We start from the raw sequence: 19478 nt of genomic DNA on the forward strand, positions 1-19478 counted from the left end.
GCTTGAAATATAAACGACATTTTAGGATAGTGAAGAAAGTGGAGCAAGGGGATGAGCAAGTTCGCTTAACTCGATCATCCCCCTGTCGACAAAGTTCCGCCAAAGTCTCTGAGCCAGCTTATCATTATATATATTTATCGTTCTCCAAGTTTTACCCACAGAGGCCCCCTTTTTTTTTGTCGGGGTTGAAACCCCTCAACCGTTTCAACTCTCTCTCGGGGGCCACTGTACAAGGTCAGACAGTGATTGACACTGGGATTCATTTTTTATTTATCTCAGAACCATGGGGTAAGCGTCCTCTGGAAATAGAAATCACTTTTCCCTCTTCATACTGTATCTTGCAGCAATCGCGCATCATGACAGCTGTCATTTTTTTATTTTACTTTTTTTGTGTTCCTTCGCATCGCAATTCCATCGTCATATCAAATAATGATGTGCAGTAGCGGATTGCTTTGGATTTTTTGTTTACGCCATTCAAGTCGAGTTTCTATTGATTTTTATGACTTTTTATTGCTTCAGCTAGATTAATTTTAATTTTTTAATCCATTTGGATTTTTGAAATGGATTCAAGTTGATTCTTCTACTTGATCACGTTTAAGATTATTTTACAGATTATTTCGAAACGAATATGAAAATAGAAATCAATTTTTTCTCCGTCGCGCCTCCTGACAGCTACGGCTTCGCTCTTTTTTTCGTCTTTACTAACTTCGCATTGAAATTTTATCGTCATATGAAATAATGATGTGCAGTAGTGGATTACACGTGAAAAAGTTGGCATGGGAAAAACAGAGGATGACGAAATGTGGGAAAAACAAATAATGTGAGTGGCGGGTTCGCTCGGGCGGTATCTCCGGCACTTGACATTCGGTTTCAGCCAAGTTTTCAGAAGAAAAACGAGAATCAATGGGCAGATGACAGGCTTTCGACAAACATTGTCCTGAAAGGAGAAAATAGAAGTAAAATCGAAACAAAAACTAAACTCAAACTGCCGTGGGAGTGAGAAGTTGAGTGGACGGTCAGGGTGGATGTATGGATGGTAGAGTTTGTAACCGCAGCTACGATAACGGAGAACATTGATGAAGGTGCATTCACGGATGTTCCACTATTGAATCATGTGGCCGATGTTGCGAACCATTGCTTCACTTTTTTTTCTTTATTTATAATTTTTGTTCTCGCAAATCTTCTGATACGGCTTTGAATATCATTCACGAGCGCTGAAAAAATTTTTTCCCCGACATTCACCGTAAGGCGAAAAATTTATAGAAAAAATTGCCATTTTTTCATGAAATTCGGGAATTCCTCAAGAATATCATTTTTTTATTGAGTGTCGATTGATCAGGAAAAATATTGGTTCTAGACATTATTTCCAGATGAATTGACAATTGGGATAAATTCCGAAATATTTGCATTTTCCAAAGTTTATTTTAAAAATGATGTCATAAAAATGATGTCATAAAAATGATCAATCTCTTGGTAGAATAAATTTATAACTGATGAAGATCGATCTTGAAAAATTGATTCGACACTGATAGGACATTCGGATCGGACATGGATCTATACAAGCGTTACAAATCCGATCGAAAACTGATTAAAACCGGATTTCACTGATCAGTCCTTTAAACATATCCCGACATCCTAAAAAATAATCTCTCAAAAAATTAATTACAATCACGATTGCCCGACTCCAATTTCCATTTCCGTGATTTCCCCCTCAAGTTAAAATGACAAATAAAACCAAAAAGTAACGTCAAAATTTTCTTGAAATTTCTCCTCCTAATTGTTTCCCTCCAAAATTACAATGGCACCTGGACTTGGAGAATCCGAAGAAATCGAAGAAATATCGTAATAAAAACCGAACAGAAACGTAACGAACGAGTTGAGTGAACGTTCACATGAAGTGAGTACATATACAGTACGACCCGTAACCGCACTTGGGTTGGCGTATGGTATCAAGGTAGAAAGTGTCGACCAGCCAGAGAGAAACCCAAGTCCGTTAATTTTCGTGGCCGATTGTCCTCAGAGGGACATCACACCCCGGGTTCTCGTCATCGGGTGCACTCCCACCTCCAAAAAGTCTCCAAGTGTCCTCGAACCTCGTTCCTCCCCAGAGAAAGGATGTCCAAGTCTATACCTATAGATAGTTCAGCAGAAATGGCCTCTCCACAAGCCCGACGTACCTCTTGGTCCTGCGCATCGCCAAGTGTCGACCAAGTGTCGGCCAAGTGTCGCCAACTTGCGCTTTACTCTCCTACCCCCTCGACAGTAGTCGACACAATGTTGTACGTAACTATCAAAGAGAGTGTTAAGAGACACCGAGAGAGATGAGAATAGAGTGAGGATGAAGGTGAGCAAGGCACCATAAAAGCTACGAGTATGGTACATCCCAACCACTGGCCAAGACTCAAATGACTACCGCGTAATAAATCGCAATCTCGTTAATGACGCTAACACCGAAAGAGTCATACCCATGACACATCGTATTTATCACATGTATACGTATACAGTGAATTCTCACACCTCTGGTTACCTTTATTGCATATCATGGGGTTATAAAACGCCCACAAGTCGAATCAACTCGCTCCACTTGTAGTTTACTTTTATTTCCCTAGTTTAATTTGATTTTTAAATCCTAAAAAGGTAGTGATTGACCATCACCACCTCAAGGAGATGTTTCTTTGAGTTCGCGGTACAGCCAGATTAATTTGAGACAAATGAAATTTCTCCTTGAAGCGAATCACTCGTTGTCTCATATCACCCCCTCAATCGATCTTAATGAAGTTCAAATGACTCGACTTGAATCAACTCCGCTAACCAACCGAAACCACCACTTTTCTTACACGTCCTTGGATTTCCTCGAGTTCCTCGCTCGCACCTCAATTCCCGGATTTTTATCATCCAAATTTATACCGCAACCACTTGTTTTCAACGTTGTAAAGTGCATAATAAATAATCGGAATTCGCTTGACGCGTGCAGGCAACGGGACACACGGCGGCTTGGGGTGTTATATGCAGTAACAATTGCACTTCTCCTCAGCCAATTTTCTTAATAAATGATCCCATTAGTGCCATGACGCCTTGGTTGAAAAAAAAAAAATCAACGTGGCGCGCCGCTTGAAATATCTTATATATCATTCTAACGTGAAATTGGATATTTATTGGTGACAGATGGGACATGCCGCCACGGTGGATCATACCGCGCAATCAATCATAACCGTAACCAAGTATATATGTAGTGCCGGTTTTTTTTTTGGGGGGGGGGCGAGGGGATGGTGTAATGAATTGGGCATTTCGTGGAGGCGCGTAATGGTCTGGGAGGGGATTTACCCCTCGTCCGGATGTTCTTCCAGGGGGTGGAAGTCAATTGACGAATGTTCTCGGTAAATCCTTGGGGTAATTTCTACCGTCTACTGTTTGTCAGGTTTCTTCGATCAATTGGTAATTGAGGGACTTCGGGTTTGTCGTTGGGAAAAGCCTGTCTTGTCAAAATGGAGGGGAAAATTAATGCGGGCAAATTCACTTGTGACAAATGAAGTTAAAGATCTTGTGGCTTTTCGATGTTAATTCTCCTTGAGGCAGGAACAATCAATTGCGCTCGTGAAATAATTCTAAAATAAAAAACCTCAGCATTTTCAACCCCAAATATTATTTATATAATACCCTCACCCCTCCCCATATTCTGTTATTACAATATCTACGGAAAAATTCCACCCCCGCCTTGCTCAAAAAAATAACGAGGGTGAAAAAAATTTGTCGAATCGTGTGTTGCAAGTTCCAGAATCCTCTTATACGGGGACACGAGAAATTTTCGTTTAAATTCACCGCGCGGAAAAAGTTGGCGTTATCGGGGCAACGGCTGCTGTCCAGTGAATAAATATAAATATATTTTTACCCGGAGGGTGACGCCTCTGGCATTGGCTTTATATATTGTGTATATGGAGAAATGTCCGAACAAAATGTAACCAAGCGAAATACATATTCTTCTTCTTCGAGGCGTATACATTGCACCTTTTGCGTTCTCCCGTCCTCCCACCTCCCACCGTGCAACTTCCACCCCCTTTCCTCCCCCTCCCCCTATTCGAATAGCCGCGAGCAAATGTTAGAGAGAGATAAAGAGTGCCCAAGAGGTTGAAAATCTTCAATGAGATCTCGCCTATCTCCTCGAAGCATCGATCTACCTCTTCTTTTTTCCCTACGATTCTCAACTTCCTCCATCTCCACAATCTTTTATTTCCTCTGTTTTTTAATATACTTGTGGAGTTTCTTGGCTCTCGTCCCTTGACGTTTATTTTCTCACGCGCACACCCAGTTTCACGAGCCCTTGGTGCTGCCTCCTTCAACTACTCTGCAGTGCAATGTTAAATATATATGTATAAAACAACGTGTCTGAGGAATGAGGAATAAAAAAATATATGTATATCTCGAGATCATCATTAAAGTATAATGAATAATACCGGAAAGATTGGAGCGTGTAAGAGAATGCACGACCTCGCCGCTTATAATTCTCGGGGATGGCGTCATTAACTCTGTCGTGGCGTGCGCAGGACTTCTCTCTTCCATCGCGAAATCCCTCGTGTGAGATGTTAAAAGAGGAAAACAAGGTATTAAGACAAAAGGGGCGGAGTGAGGTTTATTCACATCATCTGAAAGTGGAGGGCTTTGAATAATCGGGTGATTAGTTCGGAGTTATCAGTTTAATACTGCCATGATCATTTTTTTATTCTAATTTTCCAACCGGTATCGTTTATCTTGTCGGAATTTTCAGAAAATCGGAAATTCAGAATTCACTGGAAAAATTGAGCGGAAATTTTCCCGGAATTTTCCAGGAGCAGTACTGGAATTTTTATATTATATTTTCAATTTTGAAGTGGAAAAATTGTGAAAAATCCATCTCGGGAATTTTCACTCTAGAGATTTCTCGAAGGTATTAAAAAGCCTTGCATTTAAGCTCTGAAATCGGTTGAACAGGTGTTGGTTTTATTTTGTATGTTATCCCATTTTCCCATCTCTATTTAGATAAAAGGGAATTCGAGGGACTCAAAGAGCCGAAAGGAACTGAAAATACTTGAATATTCAGCTTCGAAATTATTCCGGTGGGCCTTCAACAATAATCTTGTCAAAATATTTGAGGGACTAAAGGTCTTAAATATTCTTCTCCCTTACAGAGCGATAAAAAAAATCCCATTAGTCAAATTTTGTAATCCTCTGTTACGTTTTTCTCAAGTCAATTAAAAAATTCTTTTACTTTTTAGAAATTATTCGTCTAGGAACAAAAATACCAATTTTGCACAACCGAAAATATGCCAAAAATTCAATTCCATTTGCAACCAAAAAATCCGATAATTTTGAGAAAATTTTGGCCCAAATATTCCACAGTTTTTCTCAAATATTTTCAATCGTCTGGACTTACGGCACGCGAAAAACCAATGAATTCAGACGCGCAAGTAATGGAAAAACCCTCGAAAACCCCCGCCCAACTCCTCCAATATTTGCCCCTAAATAATGATTAACCCCCAGCATTAGAGGCCTTGAAGAAGCGGCAGAGTAGTGTTTGCCTAGTGCCAAGAGTTTGATTAACACTCCCCAGGTTCTTTCAACGTGTCCCGACGTCGTCAAAAGCAGAAAGAGAAGACCCAACACTAGAAGAGGTTTCACCCGGTAGATCCTCAAGCATCTCCAAAGGTTTGACTAGTTTTCCACGCGGCATCTCATCTATATAACCCACACAATCCAGTACATATATACCCAAAAAAAAAAAAAATCAAGGGGCGTATGTCCCGGTGGCAGTACAAAAGCCATATACGACCTGGTGCACAGTCTGCATATACGGTGTGTCGCCCAAACGAGACATTTGCGCTGTACATCGCATAAGGCAAATGAGTACGATGTGCCAGCGCCCCTTTTCACCCACTTTTCACCCACTTTCACCTCCTTCCTTAGGTATGAGCTTGCACAAGCGCGAATCACGCTCGAGAGCTCGTATCCTGGGGTAAAATTTGTCTTTCGTTGCGCGTTTGCGTTGCATGGATGCTCCCGCGTTTTAGACAGCATGGACGATGCCGAATGTAGAGACACGTACCCCCATTGCCTTCGCATTCAACCCATTTGCCCCCCCCCCCCTCTCCCCCAATCCACCACCCTCTCGCCACTTTCATCCAGCAAAATCGCGTGTACTCAAAGCACCCCTTTCACCTCGCTCTCTACTTCATTCTCTAACTCTCTCACCACACACTTCAATTCACAACCCACGTATATAACCGTCGACCTACGAAAACCAATATTTACCCGGAGTCTCTCAGCGATCATGATCTACGATTCAGCCATGGAAAACCGATCGATCACAGGGCAATGCTCGTGTGAGGATCACTTCGTCTTTATCGCGCTACAGGGGGTCGTGGGGGATAACGTATGCCGTCGATCTCTTCTCCGTTGCCAGATCACTCTAGACTGTCGGGATAAGTATTGCCGGTTTTGCGGGTGAAAGCCTTAGAAATTCGGGAATTGGAATTCACGGGAATTCTATCATTGATCGGTGGTGACTCGTCGGAGTGACTAATTGGGGGTTCGATATTTTTTATCTCGACTAATTAAATCTTTACCTTTTCTCAATTTTTAATACAACGTAAATATTCAGTTCTAAATTACTCAAAATAAAAAAAAATATATATATATATATATATGTATATATATTTGCATATTCTTTAGAATTAATAAGATGAAATTCCAAAAATCGTACCGTAAATTAAAAAAACAAAATGTAGAGTTCAGGTGAAAAAATAATAAATGCCCCTTGAGATCGAGCATTGATCTTGACTCAACGGCTGACCTTTCCTCACACGATAAGAAATTATTTAATACATCAATTAGTGTCATTTTAATATTTATCGGGATTGTGATACAGAGGTTCGTATTTATTCATGGGATAACCTTATAATGTCTTGTACCGTTTTCGTTGGTTGACCACGTGATCATCAGTGTATCTAACAGGCATGATCATCTAATTATTACACTAGAGTTGGTAAACCCACGAGGGAACCGGAGACAGGGTCGCGGGTCACTGTATCGCGTGGGCATTATAACCGGATTAAAGGTACTCCTCTCTCTCAATTTTTCACCGAAGCCAATGTATTTTGAGAGGAACGAGTGAGCGAGGAGAGAATGGCGGATTTTATGAGGAGATATGCGCGCGATTATCGGGAATACTCTATGGTCATCTAACGGTTTGAAATACAACCGAAACATAATTGCATTTGCCAATGGCCACAGGGTTCATCGTATAATTGAAGAACGTGGGTAAATACACGATTGATTTTAATTCAATTTCGTGTTCGTTGGAGATGTGGAAGTGAGGTTAGAGTTTGAGGGGCTCTTCTGGGTACTTCCGCGTCGCTCATTGCATGAAGCGTAATTGCCCGATGGGACGGTGGAATTCTTCGTTGAAAATATGATCGCGATATGTGATACTGTGGGTATGATAACAGCAAGCGTAGACGGTTATCTCGGTGACGAATTATTCGTGATTTTCATTCGTGAATTGAACGTCCAGTAAAAATTTTCAGAAAAGGGCTGAGAAGAAAATTTTGTGGGTAATTGCAATCTAACTCTAACTGCGACGTAATTTCTCTTTCAGTGGATATTGTGGGAAAAGATTTTGGCAATTTGACGTGATGATCATTCACAGCTGGTTCCTGTTAGATACACCCATGAGAAGATAGCTGAGAGGCTAGTCAATGCCAGACGCATATCTCCGCATGTACGATGTCTAACGGAGGTGGAAATTGGAAGCAGCGTCCGCCTTGTCCTCCACCTCCAATCAATGTATGTGGCTTGGTACTGAATTGGTTGGTACTCACTGTCAGAGGTCAGTGTCGCGGCACGACTCTAACCTTCTCCTGGAGTATCGCACGGCCCTAATTGGCCGAGGGAGTGACGTATTGCGGAAATTAAGTTTCCCCCAGTTAACCACTGCCATTTATTTTCACATTTATTTTCTTCTGTTTTCTGCTCTACTGCTAATTTCATCAGTCCCATTTGCATTGATGGCTGCTTTCATCTGATCCATTAATCGTCGATTCTTCATTGTCCACTGCAGAATGAAATTCGATTCCGATCTTGAGTCGATTTTCGATTCGATTCAAATTTATTTTTCATTTACCACGAGTCAAGTCCCCAACTTGACGGATTTCATTCAAATTTCATTCAGGTGGATTTTTTTTTCCCTGGGGATGTCAGTGAACGCTCTTAATTTGGCTAAACAAGTGAATTTAGGACTCACGTGTTTCTCATTTTATCAGGATTGTTGTTGCTGGTTGTGTGTGGTTTTTATGGTTGCACGTGGAGCACTTAAATCTGTGTCTGGTTTACCTCTCTTTCGGGTTGGCAATCAGCATCGTGAAACGCAATTCCGTGTGATAGTACGAGTAGCGAGGGATGAGGATGTGGGTGTTTGATGCCGGATAGAATAGCAGAGGCGTATACATACAACAGCAACAACAACAGGGAAGAGAAGACGAAATAGCAATGGGTGTGTGTACACGCCTTGGAGGCACGCTCGCCGGAATTGCGAGAGACGCACAACTACTGTGCGATTCTAAGCAATACACAGAGGGATGAAGGAGGTGAGGAGAGATGAGGAGGGAAGAGGAAAAAAGAGGACAATGTGCGTAGAGGGGCTTCGAAAGAAATGAGACTCCTTTGGCGCAACGATAAAACCTCACCTCCCGTGCTTTCTCTACTTCGTCGGTTTATTTCTTTTCTCTCTCTCTCTTTCTCTCTCGCGCGCGCTTTTTTATTCCTCCTCTTCCTTTTTTCACCGGGTTTTCCACCTCCTTCGAGCCGAGTTTTGGTTCTTTTTACCTACCTCATTCGTGGAATCCTTGGGCGAACACAGCGCGCGTGTCTTTGCTCAGCCGCGAAACAATTGCAATTCCACGAGTCTCGTATTTTCCATTCTGCACTTAAATCCACGGTGTGCACGGGAAAAAGTACATGGGGAGAGAGATTTTTCAAGGATGCACCGCATGAGAGGCATCGCGTGAGATTGAATATTCCGCGGGGGCATTTGGATTGAATCACGCTAAGAAATTATATTGTTTAAATCATTTCAAAACGTGGTACTTAGGTTGGAGTTGTACTTTGAAAAATGCACGGTGGTGAGGAAATTGTGGAGTTTTTAGGGGTTTGATGGGGGGTGGAGGTCCTTGATGGAGAGGAAAACTGAATGTTGCTGCAGGGAATTGTAATGATCGCTACGTGCAATTTTTTTTCGTATCTTATTTTTATCGTTTGAAAAAGTGGTTCTGTTGGTACTTCAAGGAGAAATTCAACAGATGTAATTATCGTCTTGGGATTAATCATTCGTACGTCGGTGGTATCTTCTTTTAATTAATGTCGATCAATTCTTGGAGAATTATTCGTTATTAACTTTGTGCATTAATTTTTTTTTTTCGTGCAATTTGCTGACGTGGAAATTTTCATCTGAGATTAACTGAATTATTTCCTGGTTTAAAAATAATTATTTATTGATAAGGATAGAACATTTTAGTTTTGAATTTTGAAAAGTTGGAAGGGAAGGGGATTTTTTTGTGAGGGCTGATGTGTTACGGTCGTTTCATGTTTCCGAATGCAATTTTTACGCCATTTTCATGGTAATTTTTGCAAAATGTTTTTCTCCGTGTAATTTACGGGAATCAGGGCGCGAATTCTTAGGCTTGTAAGTTCTTATCCACTCGAGTACTCCAAGCATTGTATCATTACTTTCGAAGTAGAAATATATCGTAAGTATGATTCTCGGAACACCCAAGCGCAAAAGAGGAAAGCGTGTTTTTTTGCCCTTTATTCCGGCGAAGCAAACTGGACGTAGAAATATCAACCAGATGTGGAATAAATGAAGTGAATTACTTGACTTCAAGGCGATATACTCCTCGCGATAATTAGTTTTCACTTCAAACTATTAAAATCAAATAAATTATTTATTCGTTTCATTCGAATTATTTTTCAAAAGAATTGATTTTCTTACATTGAATAATAGAATTTTTTTTAACTGAAAAGCTTTATCCATCAGATAATATAATTCTGTCAGGAAGAAAGAATTTTTCCGATGCGACGACCCACAAAAAAGATTCCAAAACTCCCCTCTCACTAAAACAATTTTCACTGCAGCCCCTCATTGTTTCATCTCCTACCGCCAATGGAAATGAAATGTACATTTATCCATCCAAAGAGTTACGATACCCCAGGACAATTATTCGACATGGGTTACCGGAGCGATACGCGTGGATATCCGGTTGAGTCCATGCACTCATCCATGTTTTAAATAAATAAAACAACGTTTTCATACGTATCAATGGCGATCGTGTTAACACAGGTGTACAGGTACAAATTTTTCCATTCCCCGTTGTTTTATTATCACCAATATCCTCTATTTATAAATATCCGTATTCAGTGATTGAATGACAAGAAAAAAACCGCTCGCATATTCGCCGTTGAATCAATGGGGCGAGAATGAAAATTGAAAAAATAAAAATAAAATAAAATTCCACTAGTTCTGAGAAGAACCGGACGAATTCCGTGGTGCGTGACGCGACGGAGGAATTTCAGTGGATGTTATATATTCCCTGGAGGGAATATCCTGAAAAGGATGAGGGGGTGGATGGGGTGAAATGGGGGGAGGGAGGGTGAGTTGGTGAATTAAAGGAACCCGAGCGACCCAAATTCCAGAGGCAAGAGGAAATTAACTGTCCTCGACATGAAAACGATTATCAGCGACTTTGTGGAATCCTTTTTCCCTCCCACCGAGTATCACAGCTTCGCACACTCGATATAAATACAGCTACTCTCACCAACTTTTGCATTCACCTTTACTCGCTCGTTTGGATTTTAGCCCCGAGGTAGAATTCCACCGGGTTGCAAGCACGGGTGCATATTATTCACGAGGTAGCCGGACGGATCTTGGGCGAATTCATAAAGCAGCCCTTTGTACAGATACTTGGGGGTCTGACGAGGAGATGGCGAAGAGGAAGAACGAGTAACCGGTGGGGGGATGTGAAACGCCTCCACTCTCTTTATGGAAATTTCACGGGCCACTGCCGACCCGACCTTCCACGATATATTGCCGGTCTATATACACACGTGGGATTCAAAAAGAGGCGCCAAATAGACCAGAATTCTCTCACGTTGTCATTATTCTTCGCATCGTAACCACGAATTGTCCCGGGATCATTACCACCGGCGATGGGGATTCCTGTTGGGGAAATATCCGCGAAAAATTACCGGTCTCTCACCAGTGAATGTGGAATAATACCCTGTAGTCATCAGAAGTCACGTGAGATGCATTAAAAATTACTGGGGTTCCCCGGAATATTTATCACACAGACCAATTAAATTTATTTTCATTTAATAAATTAATTGACTGGTCAGTCCAGTAATTTTTACTGCGATTGTCGTAAAAGTTTTTCGATAGACATTTGTCCTCTTGGATGAATCAAAAATTTTTATGAATTCCCACTGATATATTAGCGGATAAAAAAAATAGAGAGATACGCGGTGAAGCGACGATTTCCGAAATGCGATGGCATTTTCTTTTCCATTTTTATCTCCTTTTTGGTGTCCACGGGAATATAGAGTGGAAGTAGCTTGGCGTGTTACTTGAATTACTGTGTCGTCTCCTCATAAGTTGCTCGGAGATGCATGGAATTTTTGTCGCGTGTCTTCATGGATTCATAGAATTAGTTATGGCAGTGGAAAAGGCGTGCAAAGGCTAGCCGAGAGTGTCTCCTTCGTGATACAATTTCCTCATACATCTGTTCATACGTGAAACGTATGAAAAAACATGAGTGAACAACTGTGAGACACTCGTTGTGCACCGTTATCTGTAACACATGATATTATTATCATTTTATTCATTATGATAATTGCAAAAAGGTCACGGGAGAGAATAGTTGTGTCGCCGTTGTGCATGTCTTTAATATGCGACAAGCGACTCACAACCTCTGGCTTTTGCCTCGTGTACTCTCATGTGACACCGGGGGGATGAACCAAGAATGCACATCTCTTTGGCGGTTTCCCGGAGCTTCTGGAGAATTCATAATGATTCTGTCACAGTCATAAAAGTGTCTTTCAGCGAAAGCAATTTTCTGAGTATTTTTTAACGACATCTTCTCTCTCCTCACCTATCCATTTCTTCTTCAACATCATACACTTTTTTAAAGCACCCTCTAGGCCCTCATTTAATGACATAATAGTGTATATTTATCACGCGTGTTAAGGAGTAAAATTGCTAATAGCAAGCCACATAGGGCGTTCACCACGAATAATCACGACGAGCGACTGAAATTTCACCAATTCAATTCAACAATATTATTCGCCATTCCATTTTTATCTCCCCGATCTCGTGAACAAGATGGCGCGCCCCATGAATACCGATAAAATGACGAAACGTCGACAAAACCGTTTCACATCTCATAGAAAGGAACAATCTGAATGGTGTTCAAATGCGAGAATGGCTGCTCAACGTGAAGGACACGTAGAGGTTTTGATCGTCGAGAACATGTGACTCGGTCAGTGGCAAGTGATGTCCATACAGTTATCCAACCCGATATACGACACATGGAAAATAACGTGAATACCAAAGCCCCGTGGAGTGAAAAGCTCAGCCAACCCATGAAACACACATTGAAAAGCCCCGACCGTACAATTTGCGCAATAAACTACAAGCGTGCGTAAATGTTACCACTATTTGGTGCCTATTCCCCCCTCGGCTATACCACCTTCATGCTATCCATCGGTAACAACTCGGAGCTGGGGCTTTGAATTCTCGGAAAAGGCATGCTAAGCCAGCAATTGAACGTAGTTACGCATCGAACGACGATCCTACACGCTGGATACCTCATCCTCATCCTGTATTTTACCACTGGTCGATGTACGAACACAAACGCTGGGTTTACCTTGGAGTTATCTCTTTTCACCGAGTGCCTTAATCGCCCCAGAAATGGCTGAGGGGATAGGGGTAAGGGACAACCCTTCAGTATCACAAAACCCTAGGCCATTTCAACTATCAACTGACCACCCAATACCTCTCTTCTCCCTCCTCCCACCCATTGGCGCACCCCACCAACTTTCCAGAGTTTTCAACAGATGAGGATAGGACGATTCCACGGTTGCTCGTTCCCGGAAAAGCATTGTTCGCAAAATGCACAGATAGAGACTACCTCCGATTGTCCGACAGGCGAGAAACTACACTTCCAATTCTATACACTGGCTATACTGGAATTCACTCCTTGCTTCTACCTCATCCCAGATCTTCTCCTTCTATTCTTTATTCCACACTGTCAGATATCTCTCTGCTTCCCTCATTCTTCCCTGAATCTCGCTGAGGCTTTTCTTTTATTCTTACTTCGCCCTTTTTTTTTCAGACGTTTTTTCGATTTTTTCTTTTCACCCTTTTCGGGGGAAGAAAGCACCTCTTTTATTCCAAGTAACAAAAAATCCAATAATTAATGGAGACTCGGAAATCTTTTTTTTAATGGATCTCTTCTCTTTGTTGCAGATACTCTAGTGAGGGAAAAACACCCCCGGGGTCTTGGATATTCGGTAAGTACCAAAAGCACTCAGCTAAACGTTTTCTATAATTCAACGTGTCTGTTGGGGATGTTAATCGGATATAATTTTCGGCGAGGTATTCATACGTTATTTAATGCACTCGTGGTACGTGTGTTATTCAATATTCAGTGCAGTTTAGTGACATTTTGATGGGTATTACGTACTAACGTTGGACAAACTAGGTGTCATTAATGCTGGATTTGTCGGTGCCATTTCACCTGCAGAGAATTTAATATTTGGGGAAATTCTCGAGTGAATCGAGTTCTTAGCGTTTGTTTTCTATTTAATGGGCATTTAAATATCTAACTGTTCGTTATTAAAGCATGTGGAGGTAATTATCCTGGAAATGTCGCGGTAATTTCGACAATTGCTGTAATATAATTTAGGAAATCCGCGAAATCAAGGGAAAATTAATGATCCCGAGGGCGTACATGTATTTGACATGAACGGACCATTTATTTCAACGATTTTAATCATACGAGTTATCATAATTTTTTATTGAAATTAGACTTTTCATTTTTCCTCGGATCTTCCGAAAAATCGGAGAAACGGAAAATGACATTATTAAAATTCTATTTCAATCCTCAGTAACCTAAGATCAGTAGATCGAACTTCAGCAATTTTTACTTCATTCAAAGCTCTAACTTTTAATCTTTGAAATGAACGAAAAATCATTGAACTTATTAACCACTGAAGATGTTCATTCTTCCCCACTCTTCTTTTTTCTATTCAAGACTATTTTTCTCTGGTCGTGCAGTCTTTTTTGTTTTTAATGGCGACTGGAATGCACGACTCCATTATCAATTAATACGGAGAGAGTTATCTATTGAATGTGAGGATAATTTATCCAGGGAAGTTATAATACGTGGCGGATTTATGCATTCCTTTCTTATTCGCATCGGTGAGAGAGTGTAACGCGGTAGGGCGGTACGTAATTAACGCCTCACTCCGCATACGTGGAGATAGAATCTAGGGATTGTGCAATGGGTTCCCTTGGGGGTTGGTAAGAGATGGAGACTGTTAAATAGAAGCAGCCCCGTGACGAGCATGTGATGTACACATACGTTGCTGTCCCGTAATGGAATATTATTATCGCCAACAGCATCGCCTTTGCAACTCGTTCGCGTCGAATTAGCTATCGCACCCGCAGGCATTTTCAAACTTATCGGCTTCACCATCGAATCGTCCGGTTTTATCATTTTTCTTTTTTGTTCAATCCACGGGCGGGGTGGGTGGCTCCGTGATACCAGTGCTTTCAGCTCATTCTAAATTAACTGCTGATTTGTCGGGCATGGGCTCCGGAATTGGGGATTATTCCATTTATATGAGGGGAAGAATTGATTGGAGATAGGGCTGGAATACCAGGAAATGTTCACTCATTGAGAAATCCGTAATTGATCTAGATCTATTTATATTTGTGAGGAGAGAAATATTCAATAAGAATTACGTTATATAAACTACCACAGGGATTACGGTATCCCCACAATTTTTTTTGCCGCGAATTATTAAAAATGGCGGACGATTTTTTTCGGCATTTATCCATTTTAGAATTATCAAAAATATTTATAGATTTTTTGGATTCGTATATTATTGGAAATTTGTCCTGCCACAAGTCCGACTCTAACTATACCTAAACCACTTGAAACCGTCACAAAAATTAATCAAAATTCCACCCAACGACATAAATCAATCCCGATATCCACATGATGGTAATTATTCTAATCGAACCGTCCGCGAGATAAATGCCATGAAAAAAAAATACATCTCTCAATTAAATGAATTCCCCAGCAAAACAGTATTTTTTCCTGCAGTACCATTTTCCCGCCCTAACGGCTGAATCTCCCAACGCCTCTCGAGCGCAAAGTTCTTAACTGGTTCTTAAACGTATCTCACTCCAGGCTTACCGTATGACAGTATATAATATATATATCATGTCGTCTTATTTGACCGAGGCGACGCTCACGTGCAAGGCAATGTTATAATGGCGCCGTACTGGGGGATAAACTCGTTGAGGTTAAATTAATGGCAGTGCGCGGTAACGTCCGGCAGCGTGTGAGACAATACAAAGCCACCGCCAGTCAAGGAAAAGGGCATGAAGGGACAAAGGGGGGTGGTGGGTGATGGGGAGGGGGTGAACAAGAGGGGGAGGTAAAGACGGTGGGAATGCACGAGAAGGGCAGAAACGGAAGGTCAAGTCGATGGGAATTAACGAAAAGGGCGGAAAAGGTCAAAAGGGGGGAAATGAGGGTCAACTCGGGGAGAGGGGTAATGAGGACACGGGGCCAAGGTCAATGGGAGAGGTAAAGACGGTAGACGGTGTCAGTGAAAAAAAAGGACGCGATGTGGCGAAAGGGGAGGTAGGGAGAGCAGGGGGTGCGAGGGGTGAGGGGAAAAAGGCGAAAGGGCGATGAGGGAAATGACACAGGAACAGGAATGGGTGAGGATACTGTATAGGATGCACAAGGGTGAAAAGCCCATTGTGCGAACTGACTACCCGTCGTGAGTTTGCCGTGACTTCTTCAAAAAAAAAAAAGTTCACAAGAACTCAACTACCACTTTGGTAGTTGAGTTAGCATCCCCCCACTGGGTGCCGTCTTGGGGTAGTTGTCTGGAGAAAGAAAAAAACGGGCGGACTATCAAGGATTCGCCTCGACGAGCCCGGTAGGACACTGGAATTTTCACTCCGTGGAATTGATACTGGGGACGATGAATTATTTTTTTACTTCTCGTCTTTTTTCACTGGAGGACATTTCACGGGTTCACCCCCTTACATCCCTCTTTCATCCCCACCCGTTATGTCACGTCCTTCGTGAGTTGTGACGGCTATTGTTTTCAAATACAATAATTCTTCATTTTCTCTTCTTGCTGGGGCACCTTTTCTCGGGGGATTTATCTGTCCATTAACAGACGTAGAAAATGGACGGCGAGAGGGCGGGGAAACTGGTGAGGGAAGGGGGAAAAGCGAGTTGGAATGCGCATTTCAAAGCGATCCGATTGGTTTTTCATATCAGCGCGTGATTTAAAATCCAGCGATATGAGATTTCCGATAATGATAATGGCAATGAATGAACGTAAAGAATGCAGGAATGTTTATGTTTTTGCTGAATGGACGATCACATCCGGCGGAAATGTTGGTATATCTTGTTCATAGGGAATGTTTTCTCGAGGTGAATTGTGCATGTTTCTTCAGTGGAGTATTCCGATGTCGTATCGCCAAGCTCTCGCCTTTTCACCCGTATCTGTCCCCTTACATCCACCAGTCTGTCATTTTCCTTCTTTTTCAACTAACATCTACCACCGGGGGATCCGTATTACGTTCAGGTATGAGACAGCTATTACTCACTCTCATCTTATTCCATCGTGTCTCCCTCGTTTCAACTCTAAATCCACTATATTTTCTCTGTCACTGAGTCATCCACTGGTCAAACCCCTCCTTGGGATATTATCCACGTCTACTCGTTTTATCATCAATTTAACTTGGCAAACGCGTTTGCAAAATGCGAATATTTTAATGCACATCAGGGTTTTTTTTTCTCTTTTGCATTGCGTATGAGTAACGAGGATAATGCGACAAAACCAATTAGTTGGGTATAAGCGTTGCCGGAAGTTAGGGATCAAAATTATACTCCAGGATCATCTGTTGATCTTTCTCTTTCCATCGGGTTAGGGGGAATGTCTTCAAGTGAATTTCATTGTTACCGCACAAGCTGTTCAACCGGTCTTCGGGTTATCTTGGATTATACGTAATTCGTACCTCCACCCTACCTAATTGATCGAACGTTCATTAATCCAATTAGCTCGCCAATTATATTGATTATTTTCAGGGAATAATGCTGGGGCCAATTATCAATTTGTCGAGATTACTCTGCTGTCTTTACTGTGGTCTTTTTTTTTTTTGAGTCAATCGGTTGATGAGTTATTTGGTTAATTAGACGATTGTTTAGGGAATTTTTTGGATTTTTCGCGGCGAACGGCAGGGCACATTATTCTGGATATTTTATCGGTCCGAGTGAATTTTTGGAATTCTCGTGGAGATTCCAGGATCCATCAATTTTCTCGGGCGTGCTACTATGGAGAGAATTTGTTCAATATTTTTTTATCGCTACTGATAAAAATTTTTGGATAAATTTTAACGGAAAGTTCTGGTGCGATTAATTAGAATTTCTGAATTTAAGATAAATAATTGAGGGAAATGTACTGGAAAATTTTTAGTCAATTAAAAAATTGCAGAATTGATCTTTAATTCACCTGATGATTAATTTTCCTGAATGTTCGGGATACTAATATATAGTACAAGATTTTTCGGAAAAAAATCACGGAAAAAATCCAATCTCCTCGGAAGTATGAGAAGCAAATAAAATGCTATTCGCTAACAAATGTTAATAAACAATGACACATCAACCAAGAAGTAGCTCTTCGAACAAGACTTATTTACATCAATTTCCCGTCTCACTTAGCACAATCCATCGGAGATAATCCCGACGGTACAGGTAACATTTGTGTACATACATCGGCGAAAGGAAGGAATAGAGAGAGGCTTTTACAAAACATGGGCAAAGAACCAGACACAACGAGAGACAGATGGATAATGGAAGAATGCATTTTGCTCGTCGCATTGTTTATTATGTACGTACTGGGGCGTGTTGTATCTGGTATAAGCTGAAAAGAGAGGAAATTCTCTGTATAGGATACAACTCTCAATTGCTGTGTGCCGACACACACACTGCCAACCAGGAATGCAGCATTTTGCGCTCTTCATAACTACTCATTCTCATCCTCATCCGTGCAAATTCAAACGCACACTGGAGATTGTTAGAGTGGGGTTAAACCCCTTTTGGCAATGAAAATCTACAATTATTTTGGAATCCGGTGGGATTATCTGATGAGGTTGCCGTATTTCAGTCGTACTGACATTAGAACTTTGTGCGAAATGTATTTATATTCTCACTATCATCCTTATTTATCAATCGAATAATCAACATTAATATTCAAGATATTGCATTACAAGTTCTGCGAAAGATTTCATTTTTTTTTTGCGTGTAGAATTTCAAGTGTAATTTTGAAATGGCGTATAAACCGGAGAAAAGCGAATCGTTCTGACAATTACGAGGAAAATCAAACAGAACTTTCTCCAGTAGCAGCAAGTGAATATTACTGTGAAGAGGAGTGCAATGCTCAGTTGGAAAATGGCGATTGGTGGTTGGAAAACACAAGATGTTGAAACTTTCGCGAAATGACTGGGCCGCGGGTCTAAGTGCCACTTGAGACCTCCAACCTCATAAAGAACCTGGGGGATTAATCCACCCGGGTCAATCATCTTGTAAAACAATGCTGAGTGAGAAAATACAAAAATCACCGAGGGAAAATCAAACCGGAAAATCCATTGGGTTCAATCGTCTCGGGACTTGAAAAATTCACCTGTTTAATCCGCACGCCTTTGAAAGCCCTCGGATATTCACGTGAATTGAACCGGCAGATTGATGAAGAGAAATATAACTTTCCAGTACTGCTATTCAAGTTGTCTACTTGTTCCCCGAGATTTATACTTTACCAACTTCACGATTCATGCACTGATTACGAAACATTCAGGCACTTGCACTTTTATTATCTTCTCTCATAGATTTTAAATAATCCGTTCTACCGTAGCAAAAAAACTTGTGCCAAGTATTTATTCGTTACAAGTCAATTACCCCTTAATACTGTTAATAAAAAAATTGCCAGCTAATGAAAAATAATTACAAAATCCAAATGAATTCACTAACAACGAAAAAAAACCTCTACATTTCGAATTCAAATGGTCATTTGCAATTACCGAGTAAATTTCCCCCGCAAAGTTACTTCAAGGGAAGTAATTTTTCTCATGTATTTTTGCGGGTGATTTT

General features: G+C 41.1%; 2 protein-coding genes across 3 annotated transcripts in view; one reads left to right on the forward strand and one right to left on the reverse strand.

Moving 5' to 3' along the window:
* The window catches only part of Atg16 (Autophagy-related 16), a 182374-nt gene that overhangs the window by 77264 nt on the left and 85632 nt on the right, over nt 1–19478 (reverse strand). The window lies entirely within an intron of this gene.
* Nucleotides 1–19478, forward strand: part of neo (neyo) — a 123492-nt gene that overhangs the window by 28429 nt on the left and 75585 nt on the right. The window contains exon 2 of the mRNA XM_011304019.1: nt 13544–13587. The gene's annotated coding sequence lies outside the window, so the exon portion shown is untranslated. The remainder of the gene's footprint in view (nt 1–13543; nt 13588–19478) is intronic.

Source organism: Fopius arisanus, unplaced genomic scaffold, assembly GCF_000806365.1.
Source record: "Fopius arisanus strain USDA-PBARC FA_bdor unplaced genomic scaffold, ASM80636v1 scaffold00002, whole genome shotgun sequence".
NCBI lineage: Eukaryota > Metazoa > Arthropoda > Insecta > Hymenoptera > Braconidae > Fopius > Fopius arisanus.